Raw genomic sequence first — 22,177 nt, forward strand, 5'->3', positions numbered from 1 at the left:
GAGCCACCAACCAGACAACCCTCTTCCTAGTCCACATGCACAGTGGTCAGTCTTCGCACTCAGCCCGTGGGTGAATTACTCTGTTTGCGACGCTGGGCTCTTGACTTCTCATTCCACCCCTCCCTCAATTTCAGAGGCCATGTGCCTCCTCTCCCAGTGCAAGGTCTTCTCGGACAAGCTTTACAATCCACTCACCTGGGTACATTCAAATTTCCTTAACTAATTTTTTTAAAAAGCTTTGTTGAGTTGAAACTATGCAATTCAACTGATTTAAAGTATACCATTAGTGCAGAGTCGCACTAATTTGTTCTTTATGTCCCACTGACTTCCAAATAGGATTGGAAGTTGTTTACAAAAATAGACACAATATAAACAGGACAACGAATAAAAACCCCTAAAATAGAAATAGACTTTGTCAGCCAGCCACCCAAATGAGTTACTCCATTTGAGGATTTATTCTAGCTTAAGTTCCCTGGCAGAGGAGAAAAAAAGGGAAATGAGTTGTACAATTCTCATTGTCTGATAAAACAATGCAGACAAATTTCTCAAAAGAGAGGCTCTTTCCTGGTTAACAGTCCAAGGAGGACATCTGCACAAAGAGCCATTATATGTGACTTTTATTGATACAAAAGAGACTTTCATTCAGAATAATACTGACATTTCTCCACTTAAATAAATTATTGACTCAATAGATTTGTTGGCAGGAAGAAAATATTCAGTATAACACCGCAATTAAGAAAACAGGCTTTGGAGTCAGAAAAGCTCCACCAATTATTAACCGTGTAACCTTGTACAAGTTACTTTGTCTCGATAGGTCTTAGCTGCCTCATGTAAAACAGGCTTAATGATGGTCTTTCTATCAAAGCATTTTGGCACAAGGATTAAATGAGAAGGTGAGGTTCAAGAGGTACTGGCAGCATGTTTCCTCCGTAAAAGTACTATTTTACCCTCTGTAATTAATAAATACCTTTTGGGGAGACTCTTCGAAATTATGTAGATATACTTCTCAAATTTTACCCACTAGATTTAGCATCCATTGATCGTTCCAACCCAAATCAATTATTACTAGGTCAGCTATCAAATGATGAATTTTTTTTTTTTTTTTTTTGGCTGCACCAACAGCATCATGCGGAGGTTCCCAGGCTAGGGGTCCAATTAGAACTCTACAGCACAGCTCACTGCAACACTGGACCCTTAACCCATTGAGCGAGGCTAGGGAGTGAACCCACATCCTCATGGATACTAGTCAGGTTTGTTAACCGCCGAACCACAACGGGAACTCCTCAAATGATGATCTTTCAATAGCATCATTCCTTCTGCAATTATAGCTGACTTTCTATAGTAGGAAAGAGCTTTCTGAAATTAAAGAAGATCTAAATAAATGAAAAGATATTCCATGTTCATGAATCAGAAAACTTCATATTGTTAAGATGTACTACTCAAATTTATCTACGGAGTCAACACAATCCCTATCAGAATCCCAGCTGGCTTTTTTGGGGTAAGGGAAAAATTAATAAGCAGACTCCATAAGTGATAGGGAAATGCAAGGGACCCAGAGAAGCCAAAACAATCTGGGAAAAGAAAAAAAAAATTGGCAGACTTACACTTTCCAATTTTAAAACTTACTTCAAGGCTAAATTAATCAAAACAGTGTGGTACTGGCACAAGGATAAATATATAGATTAAATGGACCAGAATTGAAAGTCTAGAAATATACTTTTAAATGTATGATCACTTGATTTTTTTGGCAAGGATGCCAAAATAATTCAATGGGAAATAATAATCTTTCCAAAAAATGGTGCTGGATCAACTGGATAGCCATATGCAAAAGAATGGTTAGATCCCTACATCATACTACACTAAAAAAAAAAATGGATCAAAGACCTAAATACATGATCTAAAACTGTAAAACTATTAGAAGGAAACATAGGAGTAAATCTTCATGACTGTGGGTTAGTTGATGGTTTCTCAGATATGACACCCAGAACACGAGCGACAAAAGAAGATGTAGATAATTGGAGTTGGTCAAAATTAAAAACATTTTGCTCCAAATGATTCTTTCAAGGGAGGGAAGAGATTTTCTCTTATATGTGGAATCTAAAATATGGCACAGATGAGTTTATCTACAGAAAAGAAACAGACTCATAGGCATGGAGAACAGACTTCTAGTTGCCAAGGGGGAGGGGGAGAGAGTGGGATGGACTGGGAGTTGGGGGTTAGTAGCTGCAAACTATTACATTTAGAGTGCATAAGCAGTGAGGTCCCACTGTATAGCAGAGGGAACTGTATCTAATCTCTTGCGACTGAACATGACAGAAGACAACATGAGAAAAGGAATATATATATGAATATACGACTGGGTCAGTTTGAAGTACAGTGGAAACTGACAGAACGTTGTAAATCAACTACAATAAAATTTTTAAAAAGGAGAGTAAAAAGACAGCCCACAGATTGGGGGAAAATATTTGCAGATCATATATCTGATAAGTGACTTGCATCCAGAATACATAAAGAACACCTACAACTGAATAATAGAAAGATCAATCACCCAATTAAAAATATCCAAATTATATGGATTGGCATTTCTCCAAATAAGACATATAAATGAACAATAACTATATGGATAAATGCTCAACATCACTAGTCATTGTGAAATTCAAATTAAAAAAACAATGATAAAGTGCTACTGTACAACACAGGAAACTATATCGAATCTCTCGTGATAGAACATGATGGAAGACAGCATGAGAAAAAGAATGTATATATATGTATGACTGGGTCACTATATATACAACAGAAATTAACACACCACTGTAAATCAACTACACTTTAACTAAAACACTGGGGAAAAAACCCTATAATGAGATATAATTTCACTAGATACAGTTCCCTGTTATATAGTAGGACCTCATTGCTTATCCATTTTAATGCTATCATCGAAAAGACAGACAATAACCAGACGAAGAGAAACTGCAACACTCACATTGCTGGTGGGAATGTAAAATGCAGAATGTAAAATAGCAAAGCTGCCATGGAAAAGAGTTTACCAGTTCCTCAAAATGTTAAACATGGAGTTACCATATGACCCAGAAAATCCACTCCTAGAGAAATCCACCCAGGAGAAAAAAAGTATATCCATATAAAAATTGGCACGTGGATACTCATAGTAGAATTATTCATCATAGCTAAAAAGTAGAAACAGTCCATAAGGCCATCCACTGAAGAAAGCATAAACAAAATATGGTATGTCCATAAAATGAAATATTATTTGGCAATAAAAAAGAATGGAATAATGATGCATGCTACATCATGGATGAACTTTGAAAACACAAAGTGAGAGAAGTCAGTGTCAAAGATCCACATGTTGTATGAATCTACTCACATGAGATGTTCAGAATAGGCAGATCTACAGAGACAGAAAGCAGAATTGTGGTTGCCTGGGCCTGGGGGGTGGGGTGGGGTGAGCATTGGTCATTGACTGATAGTGGGTACCATGTTTCTGGGATAATAAAAATTTTCTAAATATTAGACACACGACTCTGAGTATATTTAAAAACCATTTATTTGTATATTCTACATGGGTGAATTGTATGGTATGTGAATTGAGTCTCAAGAAAAAGCAATATATACCCTCTCCTGGGCATCTATCCAGAGAAAATCATGACTCAAAAAGACATATGCACACCAGCCAGAATGGCCATCATCCAAAAGTCTACAAACAATAAGTGCTGGAGAGGGTGTGGAGAAAAAGGAACCCTATGACACTGTGGGTGGGATTGTAAATTGGTGCAACCACTGTGGAAAGCAGTATGGAGATTCCTCAGAAAACTAAACATAGAACTACCATTTGATCCAGCAATCCCACTCCTTGGCATCTATCCAGAGAAAACCACGACTCGCAAAGACACATGTCCTCCAATGTTCATTGCAACACTATTTACAATAGCCAAGACATGGAAACAACCTAAATGTCCATCGACAGAGGAGTGGATCCAGAAGATGTGGTACATATACACAATGGAATATTACTCAGCCATCAAAAAGAACGAAATACCAGCATTTTTAGCAACATGGATGGACCTAGAAACTATCATGCTAAGTGAAGTCAGCCATACACTGAGACACCAACATCCAATGCTTTCACTGACATGTGGAATCTGAAAAAAGGACAGACTGAACTTCTTTGCAGAACAGATGCTGACTCAAAGACATTGAAAAACTTATGGTCTCCGGAGGAGACAGTGTGGCGGGTGGGGGGATGTGCTTGGACTGTGGGATGGAAATCCTGCGAAATCAGATTGTTATGATCATTATACAACTACAGATGTGATAAATTCATTTGAGTAATAAAAAAAATGAAAAAAAAAAGACATATGCACTCCAATGTTCACTGCAGCACTATATACAATAGCCAAGACATGGAAACAACCTAAATGTCTATTGACTGAGGAGTGGATAAAGATGATATGGTACATATACACAATGGAATATTACTCAGCCATTAAAAGGAAAGAAATAACGGCATTTGCAGGAATGTGGATGGACTTAGAAATTATCATGCTAAGTAAAGTTAGCCAGACAGTGAGACACCAACAACATATGCTATCACTTACATGTGGACACAATGAACCTCTTTGCAGAACAGATACTGACTCACAGACTTTGAAAAAAACTCATGGTTCCCAAATGAGACAGGTTGGGGGGTGGGGGGGATGCGCCTGGGGTTTGGGATGGAAATGCTATAAAACTGGGTTGTGATGATTGTTGTACAACTGTAAATGTAATAAAATTCATTGAATAATATATATATATATATATATATACATATATATATATATATATATCTGAACTTTCCCTTCTGTTTCCTTATTTATTTGTATCAATGTGGACTCACGTTATCATCATTTTTTTTGGCTACACCCATGGCATGCAGAAGTTTCCAGGTCAGGGGTCAAAGCCGTGCTGCAGTTGCAGCCTGTGCTATGGCTGCAGTGGCAACGCTAGATCCTTAACCCACTGTGCCACAAGGGAACTTCCTATCATTCATTTATTTTGATGCTCTAATCATCTCCTGTTTTGCCAGTGGGAACACCTTTAAGCTGGCTACTATGTCCTTTCTACATACTCTCATAATTCTTTGAGCATTTCTTTACTGTTTTTTCTTTCCTTTTGGGCACAAGATGGTCCAGGTTTATCCTGTATTTTTCCTTTCCCAGCCTCCATTTCTCCAAAGAGCCCTGGTTCCTTTTGGTGAAGAATAGTATTTAGGAGCCAAGATCTAGGTACCACGTGTGCTCATTGCTAGTGAGCACTCTCTCAGCAGACAGAACTAGGAGACAGACGTATGAGTATCTTATGCATATACATTCATGCATGTATAGGTACGCTTAGGCTCACAATCTATATCATTTCTATATCTAGCGAGACTAAAACCCACACGCTCACCCTGATACCCCCACTTCAACATTATCTATAGGGCTCAGTCTATTCTTCCCTCTTCCCGTATCTGTAACTCCTTGTTCTGACGGTAAGAAACTCAACTCTCTTTATCCACAAAAAATGCACTTATCAGCTCCATTCTAGCATTTTCAGGAAGTAGTTTCAGAATTGCTCGCTCAAGCCTCTGAGACAGTCTACTAATGAGCATTCAATATTTACTTAGAGCGGTTTTTTTCTTTTTTCAGCCCAAGGGTATATTAGTCCCAATACGGTGTTCAGAAATGAATTGGGTTAGTTCTTTTTCCTCCACGTCAGTGTGGTTCTGTTATTCATTTGAATCACGGTTCAGTTTGTTTTCGGTTGCATTCAATTCCTCCCCCAGCTTTGTTAATTTTATTTCTTGCTTCCTTCCTTTCTTTATTCGTTCTTTGTGAAATATTAACACGCTTCCAGAGTCAGGACTGTCCAGAAAGGTATATACAGGAAGGTGTCATTCGCTCTGTTCATTCCCATCATACCCTGCAGGTAACCAATCTCTTTTGCATCTAGTTTATCTTTCCTGCATTTGTCTTTGGTCAAAGGAGCAGAGAGATGCATATTTTCTAATGTATCCTTTTCTTTACACGAAAGATAGCACTCCGTAGATGCAGTTTGGCAGTTACCTTTCTTTCACTTAATAACGCATCCTGGAAGTCACTCCCTGTCCATCCACAAACTTCTCCTCCTTCTACCTCTCCCCCTCCCCTTCTCTTCCTCTACTTCTTCTTCTTCCTCTTCTTCTCACATAACTGCAGAGTACTCCGTTGTGTGGGTGTTCCAGTTTATTCCATCATTCTGCTGGGTGTGTGCAGTTAGGCTGCTTCCACTATTTTCTATGGTTGGAGGTGTGTCTTCAGGGAACATTCTTGGAAGTGGAATTCATGGGTCAAAAGCAAAAGCATACGTCGTTTTGCTGGCAAAACAAATTCCTTCCAGAAGGGCTGCAATGATTTGTGCTCTCATCAGGAATGTGTGAGCGAGCCTGTTTCTTTGCAGTCACTCCAGCACAATGTGGTGCTAACACTCCTTAATTTTCCCAATTCAGCAGATGACAAATGGTATCTCAATGCAGTTCTAACTTGCATGTCCCTTATTGTGAGTGAAGTTACTCTATGGCTGAGGACCATTTTTATATATATATATATATATTTTGTGAATTGTTTGTTCATGTTGTTTGCCCATTTGTCTTTTGTGGTTTTTTTAAAAAATTTTTTTCCTCACATTTTTAAAGAGTTGTTTATGTATTAGGTAGATTAACTCACTATCTGTGATACATGTTGAAATAATTTTGCAAGGTTGTTAGTTGTCTTTTGACTTTGTATACATGGAAAAAAAGTCTTTTTTCATGTAGTTTATTAATTTTTTTCTTTTATTGCATCTGAGGTTTGGGTCATACTTAAGAAGAGCCTTTCCCTACATCCAGGTACAGGAGGAATCACTCATGCTTTATTCTAATTCTTGCAGGCTTTTATTTTATACATTTGGTAGCTGATCAAGTTGGAGTTACCCTTGTATATAACACAATAATTTTACCTTTTTATATTAAAGAAATCTATCTATTTATTTACTTACAGGTGTATGACCTGTATCCTTGGGGACACCTGTAACCTGCTTACTCAAGCAGGTCCCACACCGGAGTCCAATGTCACAGTGCAGGGCAGGGGTGCTCCCACACTCTGTGGCGTGGTCGCTGTCTCCTTGGTTCACTACAGACTATGTCTCTCTCTTTCTTGTTATCCATGCTTTTGGTGGGTCTTAAGTAAAGGGGTAGAGTGAAAATTGTCTGTGTTCGGTCACCTTTAAGTGGGTATCTGTTAAATATGTTTTAAATGTGACATTTTAGCTCAATAAAAATAATTAAAGGTAGGATTTGAATTTTTATGAAAACTAGAGGCCAGCTGGCTGGGGGGGAAGGAAATGACGCCTCCTGGGATTAACAGAGAGAGAGTTTCACACAAAGAAGAGAGTGAGGGTGGGGTAAAGCGGCTAAATTTGTAGTAAAAGATAGGCTTCCGGGATCCCGAGGCCTATAAAGTATGAGAATTCTGGGTCTCCCCCTACCCTATTCCAACTGGCTGAGTCAGATGATGCGGTTCTTTCCAAAGTTGCAATAAAATCAGATGATAGAGATACATAGTCACTGAATAAGGTTTTTGTATTTTCCTAAATGATGCTCTGAATTATATAACATCCTTCTAAAGGTAAACTGTGCTAATATTAGTAATATTCCTAGTAGCTAGTAGACTGATCATTTTAATAAATCTTGTTTTGTCTTTTATTTTATTTTGCCTTTTTTAGGGCCACACCCGCAGCACATGGAGGTTCTCAGACTAGGGGCCGAGTTGGAGCTGTAGCTGCCGGCCTACACCAAAGCCGCAGCCCCAGCAATGCCAGATCCGAGCCGCGTCTGTGACCTACACCACAGCTCATGGCAACACCGGATTCTTAACCCTCTGAACGAGGCCAGGGATCGAACCTGCGTCCTCATGGATGCTAGTCAGATTCATTTCCTCTGAGCTATGATGGGAACACCTAAATCTTGTTTTCTATTAAATAATAGAAAAATCTTGTTTTCCTAAAAAATAGAAACACCTTGTTTTCTATTAAATATTTGAATAGAAATAATTTAATTGGGTGGAAAGGCATGCTAATGTTTTGTTTTTGTGTGTGCTAACTTTTTATTCAGAAATTCTGGCCATTTGGACTGTGTCTCTAGCTTACGTGCCATTATTTATCTGCTTCAAGTGACCCAAATTTCAGGCATGAAACCTAGAAAGAAAGCAATAGCTTCTGTGCTTCAACTTTGTCAAACCCAACCTAGCGTGTGGCCAGCATTAGTCACTGAATGTTAATGTCTAAGAATCCACGGAGGATTTTTTGGTCAGATCAGTGTCTGGGGAGCATCCAGGTAACCTGGAAGCAGTTGGCACATTTTGAGGGTAGGAAGAAGAAGACACACTGAAAACAGGCAAATCCTTCTTGACACTTTTGCCTGCTGCAGGCCTTCCCTTGCTATCCACAGAGGTTGTTGTTTATAACTCACACAGCACCAGAGGACCCACCCAGCATCTTCCTGTAAGAGGGGGTTGCCCTGAACACACAGGTCAAGAAGTGCAGGTGACCCTGCCTTGTCGTTCTGCCCTTTACTCTTCAGCAGGGGAAGAAAGTAGTTAGGGGAGAGGGTGTGGAGATAAAGATCAAGTGTGTTATTTTTTTATTTTCAACTTGAAGCTCTTTTAGGATCATCAGCCAACATCTTCGGAGTCATCCTCCTCTAAAGCAGAGAGGGTGTGAATTAGGTGAGCAACGGCAGTTTCCAGACGGGGCAGAGGAAGCAGAACGATTCACCACTTGGTAGCTGGGCCCATCCCCCAGTCCAGTGTGTGACCTTACTTGGCAAACGCTTATTGTCTACGCCGTGCCTGGCGTTGCACCAAGTGCGCTAATCCTGTGGAGACAGTTTGGTGGATGTTTGCAGTGTTTCTGCATTAGTCTGCTAGGACTGCTGTAAAATACCGCAGACTGGGGGGCTTAAACAACAGAAAGTTTGTTCTCTCACAGTTCTGGAAGCTAGAATCCCAAGATCAGGGTGCCACGGACATTCTGCTTGGAGACGCAGAGAGATCTCTGGTGTCTTTCTTTTCTTAGAAGGACCTGGTCCTATCAGATTAGGGCTCTACCCTCCTGACCTCTGTAAAGGCCCCGTCTCCAAATACAGTCACACTGGGGGCAGGGCTTCGACATATGAATTTTGGAGGATACAGTCCAAAATCCTTACTGGTTTCCACCTGGAATTTTAAGCTTTTAAAAGCGAGTTTGAATCACAAATATTTTTGGTCCCAGTGAGAGTTTTACTGTGGCTTACGCATCCACCCTCAGTTAAAGTCTGTGGGATAACTGGGCAAATTTGAGTTAAGGGCCCTTATATTTCCAAAGACACAAGGTGTAAATCTGTGGGGGGGGGGTGCCCACACAGTGGTCAGACCTCGAGATCCTCCCGTAGACTTGCAGGCTGGGGAGGGGTCTCGGTGGCTCGGTCAGAGACCACGGACACTCCCAGCACGCACAGAGCTCCACCAAAGGGACGGAGTGAATGGACAAAGAAGCGAGGGGATGATGAATACGGCAGATGCCAAACACCTGGGATTTTAACAAAAAGGACTTGGTGAATCCCTTTGGCCCATCATTCCCACAATTCTGAGTTTGAGCCTGAACACCTCATTTCTTAGCCCTGGGTTTATTGTGCTTCGTGCGCTTTAGGAAGGGCCGAGCTTCCTCCCGGTCCTTGCGACGCTGGCCTTAGAGAAACTGCAAAGGTGTGAAGTGCACCTGCCCAAGAGGATCGATGAGACGGCTCCTGCAGGTCTTTAATCCGGCTCCTCCAGGGCGCGCGGCACCGGGGGTTCACAAAGGTTCAATCAGACGCGGACAAGTGGGAATGGATTTCCTCTTTACGCAGCTAGCTAGATGAGGAGTTTCTTTTTTTTTTCTCTCTCTCTCTCTCTTTCGGCTTTGCAGTGCTCACAAACTTATTTTGAGCTCTAAGAGGACTGGGACTCCAAAGGATTAGACTAATGCTACTGGATAAGCAAGGAGAAGGCTATTTTAAAAATCTGTGGAAGGATTCTGCCGGCTTAACTTTAAACTGAGTATGAAACTACGTAAGAAAAATGTTCGGCCTAGATCTAGTTCACAGTGACTTATGTTAATGACAAAACACGTCATAATTTTTCTGGCTATTTGTGATAAAACTAAGCAAATTAAGTCTACCCTGCAAAAGTTGAAGTGGAATAAAGCTATTAGAGCAGGATTCCTACTCTAGCAAAACTACATAATTAAATGTAGAAGACTTAATGAATATTTGATAAGCTCAATTCAACGTCTATCCACTGAGCGTCTACTATGTATGTATAAGGCATAACGCTCAGTGCCGCACGGTTTATTAGAAAAGAATAAAAGCGCTTATCAGGGACCCTTGGCTTCTTAAGTATTTCATGTCACAATAACGTAAAAAAAAATACAGTTTTCAAAAAAATCAGCTTATCCATCGTACATTTAAGGACGCACTTTCCCCTGCAGACATTTGTACCTCAGAGTTCCGTGGAAATGAACAATTAAAAAAACAGTCCTGACCTTGAGAATAGCTTGTAAAATGTGGGTAGCGCGTAAATAACGCCATTGAAAACATTAATTTAAACATGGTGTTCCAGCCCAGAGCCAAAACAAAGGAATGAAAACCGTTTATGGGCTTCTCCGCCGGGGGGGTACACACACACACACACACACACACACACACACACACACACACACACACTGTCATTTGCTGATCTAATTCTCTCTTCAGCTTGAGATGTTTTCCCGAAGCTCACGTGGAGAAATCCAGGAGAGAAGAGCGTTCTCTCACCCACGGAACTCAATCTGGATTCGAGAGCGGACGAATAACACGAGCTCCTCCCAGAAAGGCCCTTATTACCGACAGGATTCTTCTCCCCCCACCCCCGCCCCCGCCCCGCACTCACCGAAAGGCTCTATAGAAAGTCTGCATGATTCGCTCCTTTGTATTTCTCATTAGGGCCTGAGAGGTACCCTACTGAGCTTCCCTGGTATTATCTCACTCCACCTGATGCCTGGGTGCTTTGAAATGTCATATTGCTTGAGAGATAATGCCAGCCCTGACTGTGTCAGCCACAGAGCTGGGCGTGGACTAAGCGAGGGAAAGGGTCTGTGAGAAAGTCAAGGTCATTCACGCACCTTAAAGAAACTGCGCCCTTGCTAGGCTCCAGGGAGGGAGGGAGCCAAACGGGTGGTGTTGCCGCTGCAACCTCAGGGTGTCCTCAATCTGTGCAACTGGTGACAGGCTTCTGGACCCCAGCAAGAAGTGGGTTTCAGCCCCTCTGCCAGGATGAGGGGGAATCAGGGGCAATGAAACCTCGTAACTATGACAACCACAGACAGCAAAAGAGAGCGGGGAGCTGGATCTGTCAAGGGTGACACTACCCAGACTGGGCTGCACCCAGCAGAACGGGTCCCACGTGCCCCAGTGGTGGGAACCCTGCAACAGTGGCCACTTGCTTCTGCTCGTTGCTGGCATCTCCCTCCTGCAGCAAGTGTGCCAACCATCGCTGGCGCACCACGGATGGGAGCAGAACATTGCACCTGCCTCCAGCTTCCCAGCCAGAACACATCGCCGCGTTGTCCATCTTGGCACCGTGGAGTGGGCAGCCTGGGCAAGGCCAGCCAAGCGTCTAAGAGCCCAGGACACCAAGGCTGTGGAGGGCAGGCAGGCCAATCCTGCCCCCTCACCTGCTCTGCCTCCCCGCCTCCTGGGGGTCTCACATCTCCTTGGCGGAGGGATTCCAGCGGAAAGATACACGATTGACATGGGTCTCCGAGAGGATTTTATCCCAAAGTTGTAATCTCAAAAGGCCATAGGGACCAGGCAAGTACATGAATGTGGGATCCCAACTTAAGACAATGAGGAGTCGCAGGGGGTAGTGTCTGAACTGGCCATCTCTTAAGGGAATTCACATCGCATAGAACCCCCTCACCCTAAAAAAAATCAAGTCAAAACAAAATGAAACCTGGAGTTCCCGTCGTGGCGCAGTGGTTAGCGAATCCGACCAGGAACCATGAGGTTGCGGGTTCGGTCCCTGCCCTTGCTCAGCGGGTTAAGGATCCGGCATTGCGGTGAGCTATGGTGTAGACTGCAGACACGGCTCGGATCCCGAGTTGCTGTGGCTCTGGCGTAGGCCGGTGGCTACAGCTCCGATTCGACCCCTAGCCTGGGAACCTCCATATGCCGCGGGAGCGGCCCAAAGAAATAGCAAAAAAACAAAAAAACAAAAAAAAAAACAAAAAAAAAAAACAAAAACCAAAATGAAACCTGTAGCCTAAACAAAACACATTTAGGGGCATCACGTGTCCCTCAGGCCACCAATATTCAATTCCTGATCTGGTCTACACTCTCCTGCTGTAGATGGAGAGACTGCATCCTGGGGGAAAGTTCCTTGTTTCTGTGCAGGACTAGAAGGCGAGTTACCTAAATCTGCATCCATGGTTGGCAAAAGCCCACAAAGCCAACCTCACTACTTGCTGGGGGCAGGCAGGGGGTGTTGTGAGATGTCTAAGTTTCAGCCCTCTGGATGTGTGGACACCAAGTCCTACCTTACTGGGGCTGCCCGGGAAAGGCTGAGTCACCCATCCTGGGAAGGGCTCCAGTACAGGTCGGATGGCCTTGTGGCTCAGTTTCTCCACCTGGAACCTGGAAATGAAGCTTCCCAGTGTGTCTCCTTTATATCATGAGAGGTTTCTTCAGGGGCTCTTAAGGGGAGAGGGATGTGTGGATGAGGCCGTTGTGCGGCTGAGACTGTTGTGTGTACGGAACGAGCTGATTCGGGAAAGCCGTGGGAACAGCGGCCGATGCCGAGTAAGCACTCATTAAGTATTAGTTACCACCGTGGTGGTGTCGTATCAATATTATTATTGGATGCGGTCTAAAACACCATGGGTAAAATGAAAACATTACCCAGAAGCTTAACCAACAGCAAATGACTCAAAACAAGCTTAGTATGTGATCCACACAGCACACCAAGGAAAATTACGAGGAGAGGAATTGCACAGCCCGGCCAGGAAAACAGAATAATGAAAAACAAGCAGTAATGCTACCCAGGGTAAACTTACTCACCCGCCAAGAAGATAGGAATGGAGCAAATTTGTTCTCAAGAAAGATGTGGCAGAGAGCTTTCTCTGAAAAAGAAAAATTGAACAATCTGCATTCTAAGACGTCTTAGGAAAGAAAATTTCCTTTAATAAATACTTCATATTCAAGATGATCATGAGCCATAAAAAGGCATTTTTCCTCAAGTGAACTGAGAAAGTTTCTTGTAAACTAAAAACTTAAAAAAAAAAGAAAGAAAGAAAGAAAGAAAGAAAGAAAGGTGGGGCAAAGTCATTGTAAGCTATTAAGCCGAACATACTTTCTTAGCTATCTGAAGTTCTCTGTCTTAGGTTTCGGCACGCAGGAAGTTTACTGGGGAGTGTGAATTTCTATGCCTTTTGGTTCTCTCTGCCATGTCTGCCATAGCCATTTGGATATTTCCACCTCACTGAATGCGCTCCACTGCTCTCTGCGAAGCTTCTGAGATCTGCCCTACTGGCAGGTTGGCACCTTCTCCAGGGCTCCTTGTCAGGGTGTCGAGAGCAGTGTATGTCTACAGAAGTGCTTCCACATCAACCACCTCTCCCTTGTCTGGCCTTATGCCCCCTCCCCTAGTCCAGCTCCCCCAGTCCCTTCATCCTTCAGCTGGCCCCGCACGTCCCCAGCGGGGTTGTGTTAGGATTTGACCCCTGATATTGGTCTGGTGCCAGGAGTGGAGGTGAGGGGGGTACGTGCTGCCTTGAAGGCTGAGCCTTCTGCATGGTCCCCCAGCCAGCCTCTAAGTAAAAGGCTGGACACAGCAGCAGGGCCCGGGGTGCCAAGGGATCTGGAGCTTCAAGGCGTTCAAGCTCATCCACCCAGATGACCCCATCTCAGTCCTCAGGGCCCCACTCCTTCCCAACTCGGGTCTCAAGTTGACCCAGAAGGTTTGCTGGGCCCGAGAATTCAATCTGCTCTGGAGGCTTGGGGCTGCTCCCACAATGGAGTCTTGGGCCTGACTTTTCCTGCCTTCTGGATGCAGCAGATAAGAGTTGTTTGAGAGTTGTTTACATGCTGCACTGAAGGCACTCTGAATTTCATCCTTTGCTTTCTATAGTCTTTCTCCAAGGCATCAATGGCACTCGGTGCAAAGCATCTCATTTCACTGGGATCATTCATTTCATTACAATATTATCTCATGCCCTCAACCTCTTAAAAGCTGGAGGTATTGACTGGACACCCCAGCCCAGCCAAGTCCATTCACATCACCCACGAGCTTTCACAGCTGCGTCTCCATCACCACTGATAGAGCCTCGGGCTGGCCAACTGGTGGGTGACTGAGGGCCAAAGTCCTGCTTTAGAGTCTTCTTCCTTCAACCACTCCTGATCCCAGCTGTTGCCTGGGACACAGACTCTGAGACTCTGAAATGTGCAGGCAGGAAATTTACTGGGGAGCCCTAGAGCCCAGCGCCTGTGGGAGAAGGACGGATGAAGGCGCCGAACTGGGATGCGGCTGCAACAAAGGCCTCAGCTGATTCTGTGGGCCCTCTAGAGCTGGGATGGCCCTTCAGAGTTGTTCTGACTCAAGCCAGCGGGGCCTAAGCCCCGATACTGTCCATCTGTCATTTGATGTGGCTGCCCTGGGGAGCGGTGTGACTTTGGGTGAGGCAGCTCTCTTCAGCTGAGGACAGTGTTCAGACAGACTCAGCAGAGGGCCAAGGACCGCCACCTCCCCAAGCAGTGGAATGAAGAGTTGGCCCTTGGGGGCCCCCTAGAGGTGCACACCTGTGGCACCACCTTCCTTTGTTAATGCAGAGGGCCCCTCATTACCTCCCTCCACCCTGGGCCCCTCCTGGCTGCAGCCAGTGGCCTTTCCCAAATGTAAACCTTGAACCCGTGATGACCATTCTGCCTAAAACCCTTTCATGGCCTCCGAATGCCCTCAGAATAAAGTCCAGTTGCCGTAACATGGCTCATGAGGCTTTGCATGACCTGATTTCTACTTATCTTTGCAGCCTCACTTTTGAGCCCTTCCCTTGAACCTACTGCTTCTGACCTTAGGAAGCTCTCTTAATTTCATAGCTGCACCAGGCACACGTGTGTGTGTGTGTGTGTGTGTGTGTGTGTGTGTGTGTGTGTAAAATACCCTTTCTGCCTCCTCTCTCCTCAAAACCACTTCCTTGAGCCCCTCTGACCTGCTAATTCTCCCTCTCCTTCACTCTCTCTTTCTCCTGTTCCCTGAGAAGTCTTCCCTGATGCCCCGTGTAGGCCGTGTTCCTCTTCTGTGCTTTTCCCCTCTTGCATTTCTCTGCAAGCACACTGTTCACACTGTGTTTTAATTGTCTGCTGCTCAGAATCCCTGGGAGGAGCGTGACCGTGGCTGTCCTATCCGTCGCTGTATTTCTAGCTCCTCACAGGGTGCCCTGCTCATAGTCTCCTAAATGAATGAGTGAATATACGGGGGACGGTGGAGCATTGAACATTATGAAAAGACAGATATAAACTCACGAGGGCAATTACACGTTTGGTCAAACAGACTTAGAGAGAGAGTGTAACCAGTTCTCTGTGCAGATTCTCTCTAAGCACAAAGGACGGCGGTGTTTGCCGTGCGCGCACACGCGCGCGAGGAAGGCGAGCTCGCCCAGCAGAAATGGGATTCAGCACTGACCTTTAGAGAGGCACTCGCTGCCGCTCTGGATGCAGGGACTCGGGGTGGAAGGGCCATGGATCTGGAGAGAATCTCAAAGAAGGCCAACCAAATAGGGAGTTGAAATGGTTCCTGCAGAAAGAGAGAATGAACAAGTCAGGAACCCGGCTTAGAAGGTTTAGGCCAAAGGGCACAGGGCAGAGGTCTCCAAAATGCAGGACGTGTGCCCAGACTGAGGCTGAAGGCCGAAACACTGGAATCAGAGGTGTGCCCAAGGCCTAGGTGACACAGACGTAAGGGCATGCGAAACACTTCACAGGGCAGGAAGCAGGTCTGTGGACTCAAGCAAAAATGGGCACACCCACCACCTTGAGAAGACCTGGACGGTCACATTACTGCCTCACCTCTTCCACGAAGGTGGGAGATCACCCTTTTCTCAAGGGAGCTGCTCTTGGAATAGCCCCACAGCCTGGGAGGCATCCAAGGTAAGCATCTAATTGGAGTTTGCGAAGAGGTCCTTCTGTTACTAAAAGGACACCGTAATTTGGCAAAAGACCTTGGCCTTTAGTAGAAAAAGAAACTCAAAGACTCAAAGTGGGGTTTTGAGAGCACGGAACCCCTTCTAAATGTGACATAACCTCTCTGATCAGCCATTTATTGTTTTGAAGAAAAAGCATCTTATTGCTCTGTGCCCCCGTTCTCTTCTCTGTAAAGGTGGATTGTTATAAGGATTAAATAACTTACATATGTGAAGCACTTAGAACCACACAGTAAATGCTCTATAAACATGTGCTATTATTCTCACTTTTTTAGAAGCAGCAGCTTGGCATCATGGAAAAGGTAGGTCATTTCTTGTCAAGAAATATGGCTTCAAATGCTGGCTCCACAGCTTTACTAATTATGTGCTCTTGTTCAGCCATTTACCTCTTTGGCTTCTTTATTTGTAGGAGAGAAAATACCTCACTCAGAGTTATCATGAGTGTCAAATGGCAAGCATCTAAGGACATTCGGCATGTTTTAAAGAGCTGTCTGTGAGTTAGAAGAGCTGTGTGTGTGTGTGTGTGTGTGTGTGTGTGTGTGTGTGTGTTCCTTCCAGCAGTTTTCGTTGTGTGTCTGTGTCTTTTACGAACGCTCTCTTGAGATAGGGAGTGATGCCTGGAGGGTGTTTTCTGAGGAGAGGGTGAGGAGAGAGAGTGGTGATGCCACACGGACATGGACAAGCCCATGCACGGTCCCCGGGAGGCAGCCTTCCCGCCTCCCTCTTTGGAGCAAGGGTGTAGAAATCCATTAAAAGAGAAGGATATCACCTCTCTCATCTGTCACCATTGCCGGCCTCTCAGGCCCTGACCCCCGGGAGGACAACCGCTATGCCGTGCCACGGCCCGCTCAGAATGTGCCTCTGGTCTGGCAGCTGTGGAATCCTTCTCTCCTAATGCCAGGGAGCCAGATGCTGAGACAATAGGGAGCCACATGCTTTGACGTGCTCGCTCTTACGTAGGGTGTTTTGCTATCTCTTGACAACAGATGCGTGCCTCCGAATTGCTTCCGCAGCATCAACGAGCTGTTTGGTCCACAATGTTTCAGTGCTGCCGTGCTAAACTCCAAAGCCATGAAGGGTCGTGAACCCGTGCCCCCTCTCTGACCCTCTCTTACTGTAGATGCCTGGTATAGACAAATCACACCTATAAACTGTGAACTCGGATCTTTCCCAGACACCGTTAAGGACGATGTTAACAATGAGAAGCAGATAAGAGAAGGCTTTCAAACCTTGAAGCCGCGTTTCAGAAACAGTTACAGACCGAGATATAAGCTATTACGCCTTTTCCCAAAAGGACGTGTGTAGAATGAAAAATCCATCTCACCATGGATGAAAGAAAAATAAGAAACAGGGGTCTTTTTCGACAGTGGACTGGTATAACGACGGGCAAACGGAACTCTGACACGCGCAAGTCCTTGACGTTTATAAGCCACCAGACTGGTTGGCGACATCACTTTATGAGACCTGTTCATTTTTGTTGCTACCACCACTACTACTAGTAGTACTATTACTACTAGTCTAGTGTTACACTACTAGTACTACTACTAATGATAACACTGACTCGTGGGGGCTGCTCTTTACCAGGTACCACGCCCTCTACTTAAGAGACAGAGGATCTCGCCTAATCTTTGCAACAACCCAGTGAGGAGATATTATTAGTTCCATCTTACAGGAGAGGAAATTACATCTCACACACAAGCGCATACAACCTCATGGATCCTTGCTGGGTTCGTTTCCACTCCACCGGGACGGGAACTCCTTCGCTGAGAATTCGGAAGGCGTTGCTCCGCTTCTTTGTAGAGCAAAGTCGCCCAGTTGCTCCGGTTGTATGAGGGGAGGGAATCTGAGGATCCAGAGCTTCTGGCGCAGACTCTCAGGCAGCCTTCCAGTTTCCAGCGTCACTTGCGCACCCACACGTAGAAGTACCTGGGCCCCCAATTCTGCAGCCTCACATTTTGTACTGAAGACCTCGGGGTTTGGGGACCTTCCTGCAACGCCCAGTTTTCATCTCCCTGGTTTCCTCAGTCGGTTCAGCTGTTCCCTGTGCTCCCCCAGGTCTGAGATTTTATTGTTCTCTTCTCCTTTGCTGTTCTCTTTATCCTTGCAGCTCATGTTCTTGTTAGTCCCTCTGCTGCCATTTCAAGGAAAGCTGCAAGAGGGTATTTAATCCATCAGGTTTTCCTGAACTCATGATATAGATTAAGTGAATAAAGCACAGGGCAGGAAAAAAAATACAAAGATGTCCATTTTCTGTATATAATAAAGAGAACAGAGAACAAAACCCATGACCTATGAAGTCATATGTATATATGTGCTTGTGTGTGTGTATATATATATACATATATTTTTTTTTTGCTGTTTAGGGCTACACCTATGGCATACGGAGCTTCCCAGGCTAGGGGTCGAATTGGAGCTATAGCCGCCAGGCACAGCCACAGCCATGCCAGTTCCGAGCCACCTCTGCAACCTACACCACAGCTCACAGCAACACCGGATCCTTAACCCACTGAATGAGGCCAGGGATAGAACCCGCAATCTCATGGTTCCTAGTCGATTCGTTTCCGCTGCGCCACGGCGGGAACTCCGTATGTGTATTTTAATACACGGTAGGGAAGGATGTACTCCCCACCACTGACCTGACATTAGCTATTAGGTACAGCAGGAGAGTTGTGCTGGAGAGGAGGGGGAGGGGAACACTATTGTCTTGAGATGTATTTACCCCTGAGGTTTTTGTATTACTACAAAGAGCAAGTATTACGTGTGAGATTTTAAAAACATTGAAAATAGATTTGCTTTGCACTAGCCGACTCTTTTTTATTCACACAGTAGCCTGTGTGACCCACCCAAGGGATGGGCCTGGGTTTCAGGGAGTTAAGAGTCCCAACTCCCAGATGTTGTCTCAGATGTAGGCTGGGCCTACACCAAGCAAGCAAGGTCCAAATATTTGAGTACCTGAGGTTTGCACTGTGGCTCGTTTTGATCCTGATGTTTGTTAGAGTATAAAGGCAAGAGTCTCAATCCAGACCACGCATTAGATTTGCCTGGAGTGTGTAAGAATATGAACAGCAGAAACAATGAAAAGACACCTCCCTGCCCCTGCTCTTGGACTAACTAAATCCCCAGGTGATTCCAATGTACAGGCAGGGTTGAGACTCACTTATGCAGATGTGATTTGAATCCATTTGAAAAAACAGTTACACCAGCTCTCTGAGGTCACTCAGATCTTCAAAACAGGTTGTGTTACTAGATTTTAAAAATTCTTCAACTCTCTGACATCACATAGCACATTACCGTGAAAGGTTTTAGTCTGCGCCTTGAAATACAGCCTTTGCTACCAGAACCCTACGGATCAAGTGAACAGTATATCTCAAAGCACTTCCAAGCTGGATGCTCTATCTTGGGCCTTAGAGATAAAGCAACTCCTCATTTTACAGATGAGGGAATGTGGCCCAGAGGTATTCTTTCGCAGATTTACTGTCTTGGGGTGGGTAGGGAGGGAAGAGAGAGGCAGAAAGAATGTGTGTGTGAGCTGAGAGGGAAGGGGGGAAGGTGAATGGTATAAAAGACCTGTGTTACTTTCACAATTTTATGCAATGGCCTTTTTTCTATAGTATGTCAGGAAGGTTCTCTAAGGATCGGTTTTACCAACCTTGAAAAAAATCAGTCAAGGTCCAAATGAATTGTTGAGCCTTGCTCATCTCTGCTTCCTCGTGGATTTGTACTCACTCAAGATCTGGACTTGGCCTTCTGCAGAAAGCAAAGAATAATTTTTTTAAAAAAAATCTCTGTATCTTTACTCAACATGCTTCTCTAAGAGGTGGTATTTTTTTCTTTGTGGCTTTATTGAGCGTATTTTGTTTCAGAGAGAAACCCTCTTGGCTTAACCTGCAGTGTCCCAGAACAAATGGTGTGCTGTGTGAACAGGCTGCCAGCTTAGGTCTGCGAGCCATGGAAGGCTCGATTATTGTGTTTTCTTTATTGAGGTCGGAGTGAGTAATAAGACAAGGTAGTTCACAGCAGGAAACAGGTTATTCATGTCATGAGCCAGGACAACTGGTTCAGGAGGGAGGAAGGAAATGAATGCTCATTGGACGAAAATTTATTCTTGGATCTTCCTCCGTTAAAATCACATTACATTTTCATGCTAGGCCATTACGGTATGTCATATCCTGTGATATGTTATCTCAAACCCACATTAATGGCTTCTCAGGTGTATCTGTTAACCCATGTGTACAGTTCTATCATACGCTTGCATTATTTCGATGTGCATACCCCTGTATGCACAAATGTGTGATCTCATGCACACGATCTCATGTTTATTCATGTTAAACAGACGGACACATGATCATTGGCTGATGCTTTTTTCCCTGTTTTTTATTATGCTTTATGGAGGTATAACTGGCATAAGCTTCACGAATTTCAAGTGTGCAGTTTGGTTAAGTTTTTACATATGCATACCCCCATTCGCCACAACTGAAATAATCCATCATTCTCAAAAGTCTCCTTTTGGCCATCTGTCATCCCTCTCAGCCCCTCTCCAGTGCCCTGTTCCTTCAGCTAATCTGCTTTAATTTTGTACTTTGCAGGATTTCATATAAACGGAATCATGAGTATTACGCTTCTTTCTCTGGCTCCGTTTAGTCAGCATAATTATTTTGAGATTCACCCGTATTGTTGAACACACTGACGGCTCATTCCATCCTACTGCGGAGTATTTACCACAACCTATTTATCCGCCACTGACTGGTGAACATTTCCACTTTCTGGCTGTTACACATTAAGCGGCTGTAAGCATTCACATACAAGTTCCTGTTTAAACATAGCTTTCTCTTTGGTACATACCTTGAGGCACAAGGGCTGGATCATATGCTTGGCATGTGTGTATCTCTTTAGGAAACTGTTAAACTCTTCCATCGTGGGTGTACCATGTTATACCCCTACAGCGATGTATAAGAGTTCACCTCCTTGCCGACACTTGCTGGGGTGAGACTTTTTTTAATCTTAGACATTCCAGTCGGTGTGTGGTGGTACCTCACAGCTTAAGGGAGCATTTCCTCAATGACTGACAGATGTGGTACATCTTTTCAGATGCATTTTAGTTATCTACACATCCTTGGTGAAGCACCTGTTTAAATCTTGGGCCACTCGTCAATTGAGTTGTTTGTTTCTTATGATTTAGTCTTAATAGTTCTTTATATATTCTGGATACAAGTGCTTGATCAGAGCTATAATGTGAAAATATTTTCTCCAAGTCTACGGCCTTAAAAAAGTTCATTTAACAGCACCTTTCAAAGAGCAAAAGTTCTTAATTTGTATGAAATCTAATATATTACTTTTAAAACATGGATTGTGTTGTATCTAAGCAATGTTTGCTTAACCCAGGGTCACAAAGAGTTGCTGCTTCTTCAAGAAGCTTTTGTAGCTCTAGGCTTTATATTTACATCCATAATTCATTTTTAATATTATGTAGGGTATGGATCAAAATTCTTTTTTCTTTTCTTTCTTTTTTTTTTTTTTTTTTTTTTTGCATAGGAATCAAGAAAAAAATATTTAAGGAGTAAGGAGTTCCCATCGTGGCTCATCAGTAACGAACCCAACTAGTATCCATGGGGATGCTGGTTCAATCCCTAGCCCTGCTCAGTGGGTAGAGGATCTGGCATTGCTGTGAGCTGTGGTGTAGGTTGTAGATGTGGCTAGGATCCCATGTTGCTGTGGCTGTGGCTGTGGCTAGCAGGTGAAGCTCTGACTCAACCCCTAGCCTGGGAACTTCCACATGTCACAGGTGTGGCCCTAAAAAGAAAAAAAGAAGAAGAAGAAAGAAATGTAAAAATATTTAAAACCTTTCCTTTTTCCATTGGACTTTGCACCTTTGTCAAAG

At 44.1% G+C, this 22,177-nt stretch overlaps 1 long non-coding RNA gene across 3 annotated transcripts in view; it reads right to left on the minus strand.

The window, feature by feature from the left end:
- The window catches only part of LOC146404351 (uncharacterized), an 84,526-nt gene that overhangs the window by 52,023 nt on the left and 10,326 nt on the right, over window positions 1–22,177 (minus strand). For 2 of the 3 annotated variants that reach the window (XR_014840097.1, XR_014840096.1), the window contains exons 2-3: window positions 15,783–15,893; window positions 13,163–13,224 (exon numbers count right to left, since the gene is read on the minus strand). This is a non-coding gene — a long non-coding RNA (uncharacterized LOC146404351). Of the gene's footprint in view, window positions 1–13,162; window positions 13,225–15,782; window positions 15,894–18,008; window positions 18,449–19,948; window positions 20,047–22,177 lie in introns of those variants that run through there. The other variant, XR_014840095.1, reaches the window with a different exon arrangement.

Source organism: Sus scrofa, chromosome 3 (genome assembly GCF_054392235.1).
Source record: "Sus scrofa isolate SSC_HxYL_T2T_F1_AM1 chromosome 3, Sscrofa_HxYL_maternal_Yorkshire_Landrace_v2.0, whole genome shotgun sequence".
In the NCBI taxonomy this organism is placed as follows: domain Eukaryota; kingdom Metazoa; phylum Chordata; class Mammalia; order Artiodactyla; family Suidae; genus Sus; species Sus scrofa.